The 16,565-nt window shown below is 43.2% G+C and overlaps 1 long non-coding RNA gene across 2 annotated transcripts in view; it reads left to right on the forward strand.

The window, feature by feature from the left end:
• LOC119394259 (uncharacterized) overlaps positions 1 to 16,565 on the forward strand; it is a 257,770-nt gene that overhangs the window by 764 nt on the left and 240,441 nt on the right. The gene's annotated exons all lie outside the window — the stretch shown is intronic.

Below are 16,565 nucleotides of genomic sequence, written 5' to 3' on the forward strand. Positions count from 1 at the left end.
CTCTTGTAAAATAAGATAAATGAATACATAGTATAATTACATCCGTTTGAATACATGATTAGTGCTCTCTAATAAGTGATATACACAATACATGATAAATACATGGTAATAGTGCTCTCTAATAAGTAAGTCACAAGTAATACCTCTGTAGCACCACTATTTGATTAATCTTGATCGTACAGCTTCCCAGATTTAGTAACAACGAATAATTAGCAGGAGAAACAAATTAATTCAGATTGGTGTGTGCACTGATCGAAAGAATCGACTTGCAGAAGCGATCAAATGCGTAGCCCAAAGGCACCTAATCGATGCGGCACCTCAGCAAGGCCTACGTTATGCCTAACCGAATTCAGTGTTGCTTTCACAAATGTTATTCCGTTATAGATGGCCCAATATTTAAATTTATGCAAGGTGTTGACTGCAGGGAAGCATATTTCCGCGAAAATGCACCGTACGTCTCGTGCGTTAAAAAGTCTTGAAATGTTTTATATGCATTCCAAAGCGTATTTACCTTGAAATGTAGGCAGACACTGTTCCTTTACTCTCTACCGAAGGATCGGAGTTAGTGGCTGTAAGACGTTAGAGCCTTTGGTTGAGAATCTTCGCGCTCAATTTTACATAAGAGGCTCTCATTCAGCCACTTGGTGAAGAATTGCATACTCATGAATGTAGGCTTATAATAAGGGGTAAAATCAGTGCTCGAATCATTTTCTTCCTTCCATCTGCCTTCGGGCTTCAGTTATATGAAAGTACATTGTATGTAAGCACAATGCTGCATATTCTTTCTCTTAGAACTTCTCACTTGATAGTGTGAGTGACTGTTCTCCGCTAGCTTACTTCCTCAACATCGTTTAGGGCGCAATGTAGATGTTTTCGAATATATAATCGCCACATCTCATTGCACGCTATACACACGGAACAACCTTCAAATTGCTACATAAGTTCCGAAACGTTTTATTCAAGACTCATACTTCGTGCGACGTCAGTCAATCCTTCCTTCGCTTTTCTAATGTTTACCATCAATAATTTCAACACCGTTAAGTGTGTTCTGTTGTACGATTATATGATTATCAAAATTGTTTTGTTTACGGCCACGACGTATCTCGAGCTCGAACCCTAAGTGAACCTCAACATATTTTTAACATAAAGACTGCGACAATAATTTCTTACGTAGAGATATACACACCTCGCACTTGCATTATCCTTGAACGCTATGTCTGTTCCTTCGGAAACTATTAGAACTACTTTTCTTGTGTTGATTTCTCACATGGGAGTTTCTTATGCAGATAGTATACTCTATTTCGAGAAAATCTCTAGCAACTGCTCACTTGAGGTTGAATTTGTGACAGTTATGTCCCATTCTGATGGGGACCTGCGCTTACCTCACAGATTAAAATCAAATATATAGATGAGCGCGTTCTAAAAATGATCTTGGGCAATTTCAAGGATATTGTGGTTGTAACGTGACATAAACCGTAGTTTAGTTTTGAGTTGAAGACAATGTGAATCATCTACTGCGTTACAGAACATTTAAACCATCTCTAAAGTCAGCATATATTCTACATGCAAATGTAACGAAGCAATATTTTTGACGGTCTACCACAATTTTCATGGGAACTTCGTGGTAGTTATGACTTTATATTGGGGCCCGGCTTTTTTATTCACTGTTTCTATATTTATGGTGCCACAATTTTCGCATACAGTGTTCTTGTGACTGCATAAATGCAACTGTACGCCAAAGTTTGAGGAAGTCTACAAAAGTATGACCTTGAACTCATTGGTGACTATTGTCTAATACTACCTACAGGTCATTTCTGTAGACTTGTTGTCCACAGTGTTTACGCTGGCCTCTAATTTTTCTGAACTTTATTTGCCACAGGCTATTCTTTGATTGGTCACATAAGTGTGGTTTTCATAGCGTTCACTTGATAAGATGTATATTGTATATGCAGGTAAGCCGCTTTTTCTGTCAAACATCAAAGTTACCTCAAGAAAAACGAAAAACGGCGCAAAATTGTCGAGTTTCGCTATTACATGCACCGTCACATTGGTATCGGCTGCAGGAAGGGCTGGGTTGGATTCGTTCCCTGGTTACACAACCTACATGTGTAGCAGCCTGCACAGCAGGAGGAATCACCTTTGTTTCCATTGATTGCGTAGTCCACAAGGTGGCTTCACGTGATCAGCGACCCTTTGGGCCCAGGTAGCAATAGCTAACTTTTCTCCTTAATTGGTGTTTTAATTTAGAATAATACGAATCTTTCAAACCAACGCTATGTCTTGTATGCTTTGAATGCCGAAGAAAAGTTGTTACACCAAAATCAGTCAAACAATTCTTGCAGTTTTTACGCCTGGGCTTCGCTCTCCGTTCCGGTGGAAGTTCATGAAAGGGTACAGTTCGGAGTTCAGAAGTTTTGACACAGTGTCAAAAGTGAAGCGCGGCGCTTAATTTTTTTCTCCAACAGCAATGCATAACGCGCAATTCATGATACCTTCGCCGTTTTTTATACATCAATAAGAGAAATTCAAGCATTACTCAGCTGACAGAAATGTTTGCGCAGAATGACAATTTTCTAGAACAAGAGTACGAAATCAGATGTGGGTTCTCTTATAATGGAAAAGCATATGTTTGGGCAAAGAGTGCTCGTCGCAAAAATAGGACAGCGTTCCATTCCACCTGTTCAAAAGCGCCATATACGCGTATGGTACATTATGCTGTAGTTGCAAGCGATTATGTCTGAATGACATTGTCATCGTCGCCTTTCACGTGAAAATTTCATGTTTCATTTGGAACAGTTTCTTGAACAAGAGATGCCTAGCTCCTTGTTGGCGCTAATACAAATTTTTCTGAGTGCATACACCATGTCTGCTTAGAGATTTGCAATAAGCTATAGTGTCACTGGCTCTTGAAAAGAAGATATATTACGGCCTAAGCGGATATTAAATAAGAACGGAGAGTATCAAGGGCGTTACCGTCCCACACGAACTCGGAGAAGATAGAGCATCTGATGTCTTCAAATAGCGAAGCCATTGACTCAAGAATATAGCAATCCGATCCCGACTACATCCGGCGGTATTTTGCAAAACGGCAGTCCGCCGCGATTGCACTGGCTAGTCATCGCACGGCAGACAAAGCAGCAGCAACAACAAAAACAAAAGGTCGTCGGCGGGTCTGTCCACGGTTAATGGTGCACCTTTTAGGCGTGACATCATTTCCACTGGTGTTCTTAGTTTCCGTTTAGTAGTGTTCATGGTCTTCGATGCCTGAAACTGTTTTGCCAGAAACGTATGGTACAATGCGTTCATTTAAGGCCGTTCATTGCTCTAAAACAGCAGCAACGCTTCTCCTTCATGATGTACGACCTTTCGTCTCCAGGTGACATTTACTCTTTCTACTAATGACTACTGGGCAACCTGAATGTGTTAAGGCCTTAGTGTATCTCCGGCAATGGCACTGCTGACGTCCCAGGAGAGGCCTCTCCTTGAGGATTATGTCGAAGTGTGTGAAAAGATTGACCAAAATAACGCCCTTCTCAAGTCATGGGCGTGTATTGGCTGGGATCTATTGTTTGAAGTGTTCTTCCTAGCATTCAGCCTCCCCAGCTCAAAGAAGTTATATTTCCCGCATGACATCATCGCAGCACTATCTGATTGTTCTTGAGACGCCACAGAAATATCTTCAATACATTACACGTGATAAGAATTTGGTGGTAGAGAATACAACCAACTGTCAAGCTTTCGTAGGAAAGTGCTCTTTCATCATAAAACAAATTGCATGTTGCGAGGGATGAAAAAAAACATACCTGACAAATTTGCTCCTTGAATTTCTACAAGACCGGCCCATTAATTCGCGTTGAGCTTGCATTGACTAATGACAGCGTCAACCTTTCTTTATCGTTTTCTATATTTTTCGAAGTTTACCACAAAATACTAGTCGCCTACTCGGTTGCCGCAGCTGTGGCTTTAGTCTAGATAAAAACTTTCCACGCTGAAGGACCAAGGGTGGAATGTCTAAACTTCTTACTCCGTATCTCGGCTGATAACTTCCTCTCTCCCAAGCTATGTGACAAATTACTCGAATGCTTCAAACTCGCAGTTGGAGACACTTCCTGAATCATTCTGATTTCCAAATTTTCGTGATTAATCAATTGTGCTTTGCAACGCAAACCAGCCGCTCCGCAATCACTAACAGGGCCTCGTCGAAACCGAACGGCTCGCTCTCAGAGAAGCAATCTTTGCTTAACTGTCAAATTGCCCGGCAATGCATCCAGATACCTAAACGTTCTCTGCTACTGATTTTCAGCTTAAACGTGTGCTTGAGAATTTTGTCTGCTTATCTAACTTTTGTAGCAGTTGTTTCGTGGTGCTGTTCGGGCCTCCCTAGAGAATTCTTTTGATGTACTGATCTGCATTCAGCTACGCAGGCAGCCGGGCATCCATGCCGAAGAGCCATTCTACTTAATAGAGTTCCCTGAAGTCTTCGAGCGATGGTTTATCTACCTGGCGAAGCGCGCACGCTCATCTATCATCCGACGCTTTAGTAAACTTTTTCCTTCACGAATGAACGGCACTACAGAACCTGCACTTCTGAGGAAAGCTTTTAACGCAAATGATCTGTAAAAATAATGATAACGGCTCAAAGAACAACAGAAAGCAGGGAGCTAACCAAAGTGTTCTTATATAATTGAATCAATATTTTTACAATAAAAAATATTTACGTGCTTCTTATTCATCATCTGCCTCCAAATATATCTATGTTTGCATATTGGTGACGTCACAAGTCATGCAGGCACTGCGGAATCAGGGCGTCGACGAACCATATCTAAAAATTCTGGAAGAAATCGACAGCAGCACCACAGCCACCATAGTCCTCCCTAAAGAATGCGACAAAATTCCAATAAAGAAGGGTCTAAGGCAGAGAGGCACGATCTCCCCAATACTATTCACGGCGTCCTTACAAAAGGTTTTCAGGGCCCTCGATTGGGAAGAGTTAGATATACGAGTTAATGGCGAGTACCTTAGTAACCTGCGATTCGCTGATGACATTGCATTGATCAGTAACACAGGTGACGAATTGCAACTAATGATTACTGAGTTGGATAACAAAAGCAGAACGCTAGGTCTGAAAATTATTATGCACAAAAATTAAGTAATATGCAAGAGACTCGGCAGAGAACAGCGCTTTGCAATAGGTATCGAGGCACTGGAAGTGGTCAAGAAATACGTCTACTTTGGACAGGTAGTGACCGCGGTGTAACTAGAAGAATAAGAATGCGGGGGAGCACATTCGGCTCGCATTCCGAAATTCTGAATGGTAGTTTACCCCTCTCTCTCTCATGAGGAAGGTGTATAACAGCTGCATCTTACTAGTACTTACCTACGGAGCATAAACCTGGAGGCTCGCGAAGAAGGTTCAACCTAAATTAAGGACGACGCAGCGAGCAGTGGAAAGAAAAATGATAGGCGTAACCTTAAGGGAAAAGAAGAGAGCAGAGTGGGTTAGGGAACACACGGGTGTTAAGGACATCTTAGTCGAAATCAAGAAGAAATGGGCATGGGCAGAGCATATAGCGCGTAAGCAAGATAATCTGTGGTCATTAAAAGTAACAGACTGAATTCCAAGAGAAGGCAAACGCGCGAGAGCGAGACTTAAAGTTAGGTGGGCAGATGAGATTAAGAAGTTCGCGGGTATAAGCTGGACGCAGCAAGCACAGGACAGGGTTAATTGGCGAAACTTGGGAGAGGCCTATGCCCTGCAGTGGGCGCAGTCAGGCTGATGATGATGAAGATGATTGATGATATTAGCGGAACCAATTTTTTTTAATTACTCCCACTGTGGTCACCAGATGTACTCCTTGCACAAGAACGTTAATGTTTTAGCCTTCTAGCAAAATCATCGCAGTATTCCAGTCGGTGTGTCATTACCTAGCTAAGCTGGATGGTGGGGATTTATACACACTTACAACGCAAAAAGAAACGTGCAATTATATTTAAGAGCATGTCAAAAAGTTTCATATGGCCGTAGTTAATTCGGTGTCTGCAATGATTGCGTTCTTTATAATCACCTGAAATGTTCCATTCCCACTGTCAATCGTGGCCCGCCTTTTAAATGACGACCGAGAGACCACGTGCGATTCCTTCTCTCCTCTTGCTTCATCGTCACCACGCTCGCTTCCGTTTCTTGAGCTCGCTGCCACTGTCTGTTTCGTCACCAGGACCCCACGCTCTGTAAATTAACGTTTTAAATCAATATTGAAGCACTCAAGAAAAAATTCAGTGCACTTTTCCGTCAAAGTAAAAGTTAGTGTCTTCTTGTTTTGTTTCATCCGTGCATAGCATAAAGCAAAGAAAATGTGCGACATGAAGCAGTCCTATCTGCATACGAGCTTCACAGAGTGCAGTTGAAATCAGGGGACGTCCTTACTGTGCTTTGCGCTCGCAGGAAAGATAACGCTTACATGAATGCGGACCGCGCTAACTGCACTAAAGCTTACACTTTGCAGGTTTACCGTTTCCCCATCAGTGTTTGAAGGGAATATTAAGTGCCACACATGCAGTTATCCCGTGGCTTATCGCTCAAGAAGCGATTTTTAATTTGAGACATGGAAGAGTCGCTATAGATAACTATATATAAGCGTTACCTGCACCCAATCGAGGCATTGTTTCTGCAGGGCTGTCCAAAAATCACACGTGCCGTTATTGCTGCAAGTGCAATATATAATGCGTGCACACAAGAACAATTTTTCTATCACCGCATAAGCGAATAGTGTATAAAGCGTATGTGACGAGTTATCCATTACATTTTTTTGAACCACTGCCATTTGGGGAAAGATACTCCCATATACATTGTGCGAGCCAAGAGTATGAAGCAGGCCTGCACTCGCTCAATAAATTTGCTGATCGAGTGGGATGTTTGACGACGGGTCCGATTGTGCAATATAAAAATTGCTCTTCTCGAGGACTGCGCAGACTGCTGGTGCATAGTCGCTTCATCGCCCCTCAAGTCTATACACTCTAAGAAAAAAAAAAAGAGTATTTGAGAATTTTTTCGGGTAATCTTGACTTGCTACCTATATCACTCTCTTTAAATAATCACGCTCTCTTCTGGGTCACACAACTCATAAGAGAGTATACTGAACCCCTAAGAGAGTTGACGTGTCCCTTTAAAGACATTCATGCACGTGGCAAGCCAGAACTCTCAAAAAAGAGTCAAAAGGTTTTTTTTTTTTTTTTTAGAGTGTAGAACGCATTGAATTCAGCATCCAACAATTATTCGTTTAATATGTTTGCAATTTAAAAGGCTAAGCGTTTCTTAGCGATCGAAAGCGACGTTTCTATTGATCTAGCCGCCTACGTCTGGGTGCTGTCATGGTCGCCTCCTTTATTTGGTTTATACCAAAATTGGCGTAGGAAGGTAAAAAAATGTGACGAACCTGACTGAAATTCTGACGTACTTGTCGCGTACGTCATGAAACCCTTTCTCACAGTCGCGTGTGGCACATACCAACAAACCACGGCGGGTGTGATGAGGACATAGGCCACAGGTGATTCACTGACTATGTCAACACAGGAACAGCGAGAAGAGACATCGAAAATCTTGACGCTGTAGCGTTAAGGAACCCGTGTCAAAGTAATTGCAGTGGCTGTGTCGGAGGCATTATCAAAGAGCAACAAATACTGATGTACACCCACAGAATATATTAAATCACAATTCCAGGCGGAATCGAACCCAGGCATTCTGCGCGCCAGTCAATTATTCTACCACAGAACCACGCCAGTGCTTGAAACTGCTTATAGAAAAAAGACCCTATACAGGCGTTAGGTCGCAGGAACGTCAATTATAGTTGCAGTGGTAGCTATCCCATTTTACAGCAATGTAATAAACGTTACATATGCACTCATATGACTCCACACGCTATAGTAAACGTTGCTCGACTCAGGAGGAATAAGCTAACGAATGATATTCGCATCATCGCAATGTAGCATGCACTTTGTTTTGACAAAACTGACGTGTGTGCTGTAACGTAAGTGCTGACGTTACGTCGGACCATAAGGTACTCTTTCGGCACAAGTATAGTCGACGTGCCTCGATAACTCCGCAATCTGCGCACCACTACTCAATTTACACAACAACGTTGATCCACATCGTGACGAACGGCTCAAAATAAACAAAATAAAGGCAGCATAGGTAGCTACTCGCTGACAGCTTCGCATGAGATCGATTCCCACATGCGCGGGATCTGTCGGATATGTTTTTGTTGTAATGACGTTTGCACCCCTCGAGCTTCCGGATAATTCTTACCACACTGGTTCTTCAATCCTAAATAGTTTGTTGAGCAACAACTGTTAGGGCGCACGTGATTGTTCCATACATTCTCTCACCCCCCCCCCCTTTCCCTACCTATGCTGGTCTGCTTTTGTGTCCGCGAAAATCGGGACAGTTACGTATCGGCACTTCTATCTTCCTTCTTCCTTTATAACCAATTCAGGGCGCAGAGCGTAACCGATGGGGAAGAATAACAGGTCAAAAATTTCAGCATATCCACGGGTGAATGATGAACAGCTTGGGCGAAGCTCCTGAAGCAATCATGGTCTCGGGATCCGCTTCTCCTTGAGCCCCTTTCGCAGCGGCGTCCTCGGCGCGCACCGTCGCGGGATCCGCCTGGCTGCCGCCAAGCAAGCGCCAAGCAAGCGAGCCTCTCGGGATCGAGAGGCTGCCGCCAAGCGAGCAAGGCGCCAGGCGAATCTCGAGGCGGTGCACGCCCGTGAAGCCTCTCGAGCTCGCACCTCGGGATCCTGCCGACGAGCACGAGACACAGCGGCCTTCCGCACCCGACGCTCCCTGTCCTCCATGGTCCGCCAAGCAGCGCGATCCGGAAAGCGCACTCCTCCACGTACGGCGACGATCAAGGAGAATGAGAGATAACGGGCGCAGCAGCCAATCTGAGAGCAGCGGCACCAATAACGCTATCTAGCGTGCATTCACCCAACCGCCATATTGCACACATCTCTATGGGACAGCGCCATCTAGTATATCGTCACCCAACTGCAGTTTGCGTGCATCTCTATGGGACAGCGCCATCTATTGAATGATACGGGAGACGCGACGGCGGGGGAACGCCAGACGGAGCGACGACCGACCAGGTGATTCTATAAGGAGCTTCGCCCCTAAAAATTCGCGCTGACAATTCCTACGTATCCATAACTTTCAAAGCATGATTCCGAGGATCATTATTTATTTGCCAGCGCAATAACATCGGCAGCTTAGAGCATTGATTTGGTCATAACATTTACATATATCTCTGACTTGATAATAAGGAGCACATTTACCAGAGAATCGTTATCTACGACAAACGGATGACACTATATACCACTGCATACGCAGACTAAGTATTTGGATAGTATTGCTCGGCAGCGTGTCTTTGTATGTGAGAGACTTAGCACACAATTTGTAAAGACTTCCAATCTGTTCAACACATCGCCTTGCATTTTTGACCTTATTATCCAAACAATACATGAAGGAAGGGAATACACAGGTCGCAGGTTCGGTCCCTGCCAGCGGCAAGCTTCTTTTCGTCCACTTTGCATCCTTCACATCTATATCACGATTATTGCAAAACGCTTAAAACAGTACTATTAACGTTCCCTAAGCCTTCTTTGACTTCATTTTCTGCTGGTTTTAATGAGGGTTGTGTCAAACAAAATATGCATCATGCAAGCAGAGTATGTGATAATGGTTGGTGACTCAGGGCTCTTTGTTCTTAGCAGGACCACTTTCGGAAATGTGAAGAAAACTGGAGCACACTTTATTGCAAGGCTTATAGCAGTCAAAAGCAGTTTAATATAACAAATACGTGAAGAATAAACGCATCTGGTTAAAACAAGGGACTCATTCGCGTGAGATAAACGAAATAGGGGAACCTAACGTATGTGTACTTTGCGCTGAGTGTCATTGTTGTGGTTACGCATTTCTGGGAGCGAGCATAAAAATGCAGTACCTAAATCATAGAAAGATTTGCATGGAGTTAATCCAACGTGACTGCGAATGTTAGCATACTTCGCAGCAGTATCAGTTTCATTGTTTCGCGCAAAGCATGCTTAAGTGTCTTCCTTGGTACCGCAATAGTGCTCTCGAGATGTAAGACGTGCATGTATTTTGTGACGAAGACGTTCTCACTTAGTAATTGAGCCCCATAGTAAGAAAACCTTTGTACTCTAATTACGGTGCAGGTTGAAGAGCTGCAGGAGCCCAAATTAATCAGTAGGGCCCCCTTTGCGACATGGCCCACAATCATATCATAGATTCTGCACGTAACACGCAATCATAATTATTAAGTATCACTCTGGCACACACATCATTTATCCCTGCTCAACTTTTTGCTGTATGTGGTTTGTGAGGCACTCATTCAGTGCTTGCGTGTGGTTGTCTGAGATACATGCATACTTTCAAACAGAACCGGTTATCTTGAAAACACATAGCAAGTGTTCTTGCATTTACAAGAACATACATTCGCACTTTGGCAGTGCCAATATCTTTCGCCATAACTATCACTGCCTCAAAGCAGTGAGACTTCGTGATGAGTTGGCTTAGCGTATAAAGCCCTTTGCGAAAACTTTGTTAGGCCCGAATATAGGAAGCTGGCGCAAGTGCAAAAATGGCATAAAGAGTTTATTGTTGCAAACCAGACAAGAACATTAAATGAAACAAAGTACGTTAAAACATCCAAAATAAAAGCTTCACGTCTCGCTTGGGTTCCTCGGTAAGCGTTTCGAGTGATTTCTCTAAGGTGAGAAAGCCCCAGGGATACGAGCCTCTCTAATCACGTCTGTCTGCTGAAGGAGGCAGAGCGGGCAACGTTCTCTGTTCGCGTGTTTACTTCTATTTTTGTTCGTGCTTCTTCACGATGCGGCCCTAGAAGCAAGGCTCATTGGGAAGGAGTCTCTGGGCGGATAGCGGTTGCCTCCGATCAAGCTGGGCAGCTATTAGTGAATATATTATGTGCAATAAAAGCGACGCTGAGACGTGCAGGGTAACTGGGAGTGGCCCAGACAGAAACCGCCCGAGGGATGAAACTTAGACCAGACGAAGGTGGTCCCTCTACCTCTCCTTACCCCGGCTAATCAGGGCTATTTGCTGTCTCCACAAAAACAGCATCAATAATAACAGAGTGGCGTAGGATACTAGGCGGTCAAGAGGTCCAGCAATATATAAATCTGGCCATATAAATCTTTCCCGTTCTTTGTCATGCAAAGAACGGCAAAGAATGATGTTCAGCTTTCCATTCACGACTGTACTTTGTTACCAGGAATAGGCTGTATGTATATAAAAAATCAATGCGTTTGCCCCAGGTTGAACAAAAAAAATGGAAACGTAAAATAAGCTAACAGTACGTGTTCGCGCATTCCTTGTAAACGTTAATTCTTCAAGTATACTAATTATTTATCTACCTCCTAAGGCGCGTTGGAAGATATCAAGAACGAATCATAAATATCAATTATATAAATATATTTCAATAAATTTTCAAGACTTCTTTTTTGGCGAAGTCGTCGAGTGTATTTTCTAGGTAATGCAAAATAATTTGCAGTTCAGCGTTTGAGGAATTTCAAATGGAAGAAGCATGAGAAAACTTTAAACATGTAAGCTCGCAACTAATTTTCGGATATTAATTTGCACAATGCTGCAATAAAACATTCGTTGCGTACGCAATAAGGAGCCGTAAGAACATCCATTAAATGAGAGAGGTAGAAATATAATATAATCAATGAGAGATATGATATTGTTAGACTAGAAACTTATATTCAAACAAAAAAGAATACCACTCAATAGCAGGAGTTATTTTTTCTTCTTCTGTAAAATGTGTTCTTGTAAGCGGATAACAAGCTAGAGGTTAAATGATTGCTTCCAAAATTGAAAGTGAAGAACTTTATTCCGAATATTTTGCTGCTATTAAGCTTTTTAATCAGGAGAACTGGTGGCTGACTAGCTGTATGGCAAGGCGATGTTAAGTTTGAGGTTGCGGGCTCGATGGCGCGGATCGACAGCAACGTTTCGATGAGACCGATATAAGCCATTTGCATATTTCATGCCGGAAGATAATGAACCTCATCTGGTCCAAAAATATCCTTAGCTCTCCATTGCAGCCTCATTCACGACTTACTGTGAAATTCGGGGATTTCAAACCTGAAGAGCCAAATTCAGTTGTTTGAATTATGGTGTTCTTGTGAGACCACACTTAGCAGCAAGGGAACAACGCGCTTTGCAAGAACGTCATATTCCACACGCATTGTCAGGCACATGAATGTACCTTTTCTTAAAGACGTCCGTACAGTGTAAGTCGGCGATAATAATAGTAATAAATGCTGGGGTTTAACGTCACAAAACCACCATATGATCATGAGAGACGCCGTAGTTGAGAGCTCCGGAAATTTCGACCACCTGGGGTTCTTTATGGTCCACCTAAATCTAAGTACATGCGTCTCTAGCCTTTCGCCTCCATCGGAAATACGGCCGCCGCGGGAGGCATTCGGTCCCACGACCTGCGGGTCAGCAGTCGAGCACCATAACCACTAGACCACCATGGCGGGTTATAAGTCGGTGAGAACATGAAACAGCATAGGTCGCGAGTCTTTGTTTTCATGCTGGAAGACAGGCTATGCCAGAATACCTCGTGTTGGACGATTAGTTGCTAGTGACATCGTAGTGCTAAATTGTAGATTGACCGTCCATGAAATTTGACAAGAATCTTCAAGTGGTAGCATGTCATAGAAAAAACAATGAAATTAAAAAAACGGAAAAGCAATACACGTGTGTTTCTTTTTTTGCGTACTCTTTGTTCTTTCGTTGGCTATGCTGTAAAGAAGGCGCCACCTATTGGTCCATAGCAGGCGCATTTGTCTCTTTAAACAAACATTGTGTAATAAACAATTTTCACCATAAAACAGGGTAACTACTCAAGAGCCACAATACTTTTAATTCACACGTCTTGTCACTTCGTTTTGTTTGCAATTTGAAGGTGCGTGTGCAGCCTCCATAAACTTTTCATTGGGACATTCAGGTTACCTTTCAGAGACAAGCGGGCTCTGAATTATTGCAGAGCTAGTTATTCTTATAGATTCTGTTGACATGCGCAGTACTGATTTAGTTCACTTATGACAGTACACTCACAGCACTGCAATGGTGCCGCACAGGCCTGCTCAACAGTGTTTTGTACCAAATTAAGGTAACTCAGCCTTCGGTTTCTTGTGGCATAGAATTAAACCAGCTCTCACTCCGGCTAGCACTGAATGAATTCGACCGTAGCGCGAAGCGCCGTCGAGGACGATCACTAATTCCCTTATTCGTTGTCATGACTTGACGCTTGCCAGCAACAGATGCCTTCCGCATTGCTCCGACGTGTGAAGAAGGAAACATGACAGCAGACATTAAATCACATACAGTCGTACAGCGCGAGAGGAAAGAAAGACCCGCGCGGTGCTAATGTTCATTCGTTCTGAGTGATGAGTGATTCTCCGCATCTACAAGGATAATGTACGTCGTCGGTAATCACGTGCTGCAGTTGCGATATACCAAGCATATACGTTGCCTCTACAGCTGTTCACACCGACAGAGAAGAGGAAATATCGACGAACGAGTAGCAATATGCCTTACTTGTCCATGTAAGTTTCTGAGGATTTGTTTGCAACGTCACCAGCCTGGCACCCTTGGCACTCTTGGTCATGTCCACACTTACCACTAAAAATAAGAGTAAAACGAGCAAAAGCACCACACTCTAATCACACATTCCGCAGTACTGTGCACCAAATATATCAAGGTAATTTAGGATAATTCATTTTGGTGAGTGATTTGCCCAAGCGTAGCGATCGCACATAGGCCGACTTCTAATCCGATTTTCGTCCCAGCTATACGGGCTTTCTGGGATGAGGCAAAGGCCTCGTTGAGGGAGAGTTGCGTAAAACTTCTGAAAGCGTTATGTTCGCGCACCGAAGCCATCGGTCACAAAAAGCAGATGTGATCGCATATCTAACTTAAGTATGGCTAGTAAAGACAAGATGCAGTCAAATGGCTATAGCCTCATTACTGAATTGCATATACCATGCCTCCCAGAAACTGAACGTTGCTTTTCTAAGAAAAAATAAAATTTCCAGCATGATGACATTTCCACTGGCCTGTACTGTTTCATCTTTGACACAACATATTCAAGAAAGCGTTACTGCAGTCGTGTATGAAGTAATCCATTTAGTTGAAGCTCGTGATGTAACTTAATGACAGTTTTCCGACAAAAAAAATTAAGTTGCGGTCTGTGGACAGATATGTGCTCAAGTGTGACTACTTTTGAATCTAAACGTGACTGCCCTCCACAGAGGGCTCTCACTCAACCAAGCGAGTAATATCACAAACAACGATAGTACCATGTGTGTAGTTCGTTGAACAGAATAGGCGCACTTCGGGAACAATACGTAAAAAGTCGGGTCATGACACCTATTCCTTACTTGATTCCTCCTATCAGAGCAGGATTTATATCTATACAGATGTGCTCATGAAAATGCGACATCTTTGCATCTCATATTCAGAGATGCGAATATTTTTTTCCAGGCCATGCCAGCTGTTAAAAAATTTTTCGAAAATGCCCATGCTTTATTTCACGCCATTGTTGAAAGCTGTAAAAATTACCTGAAAAGCTAGCAGATTGTGTACTCTTTACGACAAGGGATTACGTTCACGTCACAACATATACGACAGAGCCCGTCATGGTCAAATCTGAATGCACACTACCAGCCATGTACTATAATACTCAGTTATCAGCTCTGCAAGTCTGCAGACTCTACAGCGTGCTTTCATTCCTTCAGAGGGCGTTAACACACAAAATACCTAGGAGTAGTGTCAGCCGCTCCTGCTATTGATGCTGCATTTGCTGTCGATACTTCATCGATGCTGCATTTGCTGTCAAACAGCTCGAAACAGAGGCCTGATGGCCCAGCATAACTTATCTTTTAAACATAGGTACAAGGGTTTTGCACGCTTCAACGCTACTCATTGTATCAGGAATAGCACACTTGCGCATGCGTCTGGCCGTCAGACATGAGCGACCACAACAGCTTAGATGCCGTAAGTTGTGGTCGCCATCTTCGGTGTGTATTTGTGGCATGAATCATAATAACTTGAGAAAAAATCCAGAGGCAGTTAAATGTGCTTTACAAAGAAATGCAATAATATCATTAGGTTTGCTACGCCTCGTCGATCTGACCACGTGATGCTGTTCCTCTGCATTAGAGCAAAGCTCGGGTGAAATGAACTATCAACATATGCATACTTCAATTTATTGCTTCTGCAGTTCATGTAAAGAGCAGACAACTGCGTTCCCTGTATTTAACTTATAGTTAAAGAGCGTAGTATTGGTCTAACTAAGCTGATTTTGTGAAACGCGGCGGACAGTGTGTTGCGCTCTTTCACTCCTCGCGGTTAAATCTTTGTGAACATTATTCTTCCCATATGTCGCTACGGCTGAATATTGAAGTCAGTGAACCGATTTCCAATGAACCCTTGTGAAAGCAAACACAAATATTAGCAATTCGTTTGTATTATCTGGGTGGCTGTCTTGGTTGTTTTCTCTTGCCTAGTGGAAGAGAAAACACCACGGCCATAGCAACTGTCGCGCAGTTACGTGTACACCTTAACTGTGCCGAGCTCAGAGGAGGAGAGAGGGCGAAAGGTGGAGAGACAAGGGGAACACAGACACCACAAAGTGTCTTCAATGTCCCCTTTTGAGCTATCGAGATTAGAAAATCCTACAGGTGGCCGAACACTATGCCAACGTATGCGCTTACGCATTAGAAAGCCGAATGGTTTGCCAGTGCCAACAAAATGATCTCTTTCACTCTGTAGCGCTTTTCTGCCGCTTCGGTTTACTTGTTACCTTTCCTTTCAGTAACACACAGCTCGTCGTTCACATTCTTTTCCAGTGTTGTTCAGTATACCCAGCTGAACTCCTCAGCGGATGTTCTGTTGGAAGTTTGCTGAAGCGCATCTTTCTCGCCTGTGAGATAACCCATACTGGTTATAAATGTTTCCTTCCATGCGTGGCTGGGGAATGCGCAATATTGTTTCACGTTACGCATTGTTTCTGCATTCAAATATCGTGGAAGCCGTTCCGCTAGTACTAAGCGGCTTTTCTTCTGGCCTTCAGCCTAGCGTGAAGCGGCACTTATCAAAGACTTCGTCCGGCAACTTCCAAGATTATCGTACGAGCGCGTTGGTACTGCGAACGCGGCCGCAGCGGCTGCATTTTCGATGGAGGCGAAAATGTGTGAGGCCCGTGCACTTAGATTTAGGTGCACGTTAAAGAACCCCAGGTGGTCGAAGTTTCCGGAGCCCTCCACTACGGCGTCTCTCACAATCACATCGTGGTTTTGGGACGTTAAACCCCAGATATTATTATTATTATTATTATTATTATTATTATTATTATTATTATTATTATTATTATTATTATTATTATTATTATTATTATTATTATTATTGTGAACGAGCCGCGCTTCCTTGATTGAGGCGGAGTAACTTATTCTTC

The sequence above is a fragment of the Rhipicephalus sanguineus genome, chromosome 5 (genome assembly GCF_013339695.2).
Source record: "Rhipicephalus sanguineus isolate Rsan-2018 chromosome 5, BIME_Rsan_1.4, whole genome shotgun sequence".
In the NCBI taxonomy this organism is placed as follows: domain Eukaryota; kingdom Metazoa; phylum Arthropoda; class Arachnida; order Ixodida; family Ixodidae; genus Rhipicephalus; species Rhipicephalus sanguineus.